Source organism: Pantherophis guttatus, unplaced genomic scaffold (genome assembly GCF_059756535.1).
Source record: "Pantherophis guttatus breed Tessera unplaced genomic scaffold, ASM5975653v1 scaffold_62, whole genome shotgun sequence".
In the NCBI taxonomy this organism is placed as follows: domain Eukaryota; kingdom Metazoa; phylum Chordata; class Lepidosauria; order Squamata; family Colubridae; genus Pantherophis; species Pantherophis guttatus.
This window is the reverse complement of record NW_028269877.1, coordinates 22501-25000: the sequence shown is the minus strand read 5'-3', so window position 1 is coordinate 25000 and position 2500 is coordinate 22501.

The window sequence follows — 2500 nt, the reverse complement described above, 5'->3', positions numbered from 1 at the left end:
AAAATATGGAATAAATGAGGGAAGTTAAGATCAGAAATGATAGGCCTACGAGAGGTTCCTCTGGGAAAGCTACACCCAAAACTTTTGAGGAAGGAAGATGGCAGAAATTGGAACAAACTTTTCACTTGAAGGGAAGCTTTTCACGTCAAACCAGCTATTTAAATCAACCCCTCGCAGCCATCCTGGCAGAGAAGCAGAAAACCGAAACACTCCAGTCCGGCCGAGGCCCGGGTAAACCGGTCCCGCCCGAGCGAGCGTCCCGGTAGACCGGGACGGCTGCCGGGCGCGGGCACCCCCGGGGCCCGGCGCTGGCACCGAGGCGAAGGGGGAGGTCCCCGACCGAGGCCCGCGGCGCCGGAGCCGGGATCCCGTACCTCCATCGCGGCGGGGGAAACGGAAAGACTGACCCGGCCGAGGCCCCGGTAGACCGGGACGGCTGCCGGGCGCGGGCACCCCCGGGGCCCGGCGCTGGCACCGAGGCGAAGGGGGAGGTCCCCGACCGAGGCCCGCGGCGCCGGAGCCGGGATCCCGTACCTCCATCGCGGCGGGGGAAACGGAAAGACTGACCCGGCCGAGGCCACGGTAGACCGGGACGGCTGCCGGGCGCGGGCACCCCCGGGGCCCGGCGCTGGCAACGAGGCGAAGGGGGAGGTCCCCGACCGAGGCCCGCGGCGCCGGAGCCGGGATCCCGTACCTCCATCGCGGCGGGGGAAACGGAAAGACTGACCCGGCCGAGGCCCCGGTAGACCGGGACGGCTGCCGGGCGCGGGCACCCCCGGGGCCCGGCGCTGGCACCGAGGCGAAGGGGGAGGTCCCCGACCGAGGCCCGCGGCGCCGGAGCCGGGATCCCGTACCTCCATCGCGGCGGGGGAAACGGAAAGACTGACCCGGCCGAGGCCACGGTAGACCGGGACGGCTGCCGGGCGCGGGCACCCCCGGGGCCCGGCGCTGGCAACGAGGCGAAGGGGGAGGTCCCCGACCGAGGCCCGCGGCGCCGGAGCCGGGATCCCGTACCTCCATCGCGGCGGGGGAAACGGAAAGACTGACCCGGCCGAGGCCCCGGTAGACCGGGACGGCTGCCGGGCGCGGGCACCCCCGGGGCCCGGCGCTGGCAACGAGGCGAAGGGGGAGGTCCCCGACCGAGGCCCGCGGCGCCGGAGCCGGGATCCCGTACCTCCATCGCGGCGGGGGAAACGGAAAGTGATGCGGCCGGGGCCCCGGTAGACCCGGCCGTCTCCCCGGCGCGGGCACCCCCGGGACCCGGCGCGGGCACCGAGGCGACGGCGGGGGTCCCCGACCGAGGCTCGCGGCGCCGGACCCGGGATCCCGTACCTCCATCGCGGCGGGGGAAACGGAAAGTGATCCGGCCGGGGCCCCGGTAGACCCGGCCGTCTCCCCGGCGCGGGCACCCCCGGGGCCCGGCGCTGGCACCGAGGCGAAGGGGGAGGTCCCCGACCGAGGCCCGCGGCGCCGGAGCCGGGATCCCGTACCTCCATCGCGGCGGGGGAAACGGAAAGACTGACCCGGCCGAGGCCCCGGTAGACCGGGACGGCTGCCGGGCGCGGGCACCCCCGGGGCCCGGCGCTGGCACCGAGGCGAAGGGGGAGGTCCCCGACCGAGGCCCGCGGCGCCGGAGCCGGGATCCCGTACCTCCATCGCGGCGGGGGAAACGGAAAGTGATCCGGCCGGGGCCCCGGTAGACCCGGCCGTCTCCCCGGCGCGGGCACCCCCGGGGCCCGGCGCTGGCACCGAGGCGAAGGGGGAGGTCCCCGACCGAGGCTCGCGGCGCCGGAGCCGGGATCCCGTACCTCCATCGCGGCGGGGGAAACGGAAAGACTGATCCGGCCGAGGCCCCGGTAGACCCGGCCGTCTCCCCGGCGCGGGCACCCCCGGGGCCCGGCGCGGGCACCGAGGCGAAGGGGGAGGTCCCCGACCGAGGCCCGCGGCGCCGGAGCCGGGATCCCGTACCTCCATCGCGGCGGGGGGAAACGGAAAGTGATCCGGCCGGGGCCCCGGTAGACCCGGCCGTCTCCCCGGCGCGGGCACCCCCGGGGCCCGGCGCTGGCACCGAGGCGAAGGGGGAGGTCCCCGACCGAGGCTCGCGGCGCCGGAGCCGGGATCCCGTACCTCCATCGCGGCGGGGGAAACGGAAAGACTGATCCGGCCGAGGCCCCGGTAGACCGGGACGGATGCCGGGCGCGGGCACCCCCGGGGCCCGGCGCTGTCACCGAGGCGACGGCGGGGGTCCCCGACCGAGGCCCGCGGCGCCGGAGCCGGGATCCCCTAGTTCCATCGCGGCGGGGGAAACGGAAAGAGTGATCCGGCCGGGGCCCCGGTAAGCCGGACCCGCCCAAGGCCGTCCCGGTAGACCCGGCCGTCTGCCCGGCGCGGGCACCCCCGGGGCCCGGCGCGGGCACCGACGCGACGGCGGGGGTCCCCGACCGAGGCCCGCGGCCCCGGAGCCGGGATCCCCTTCCGCCCCGCCGGGCTCGCCGGGCCC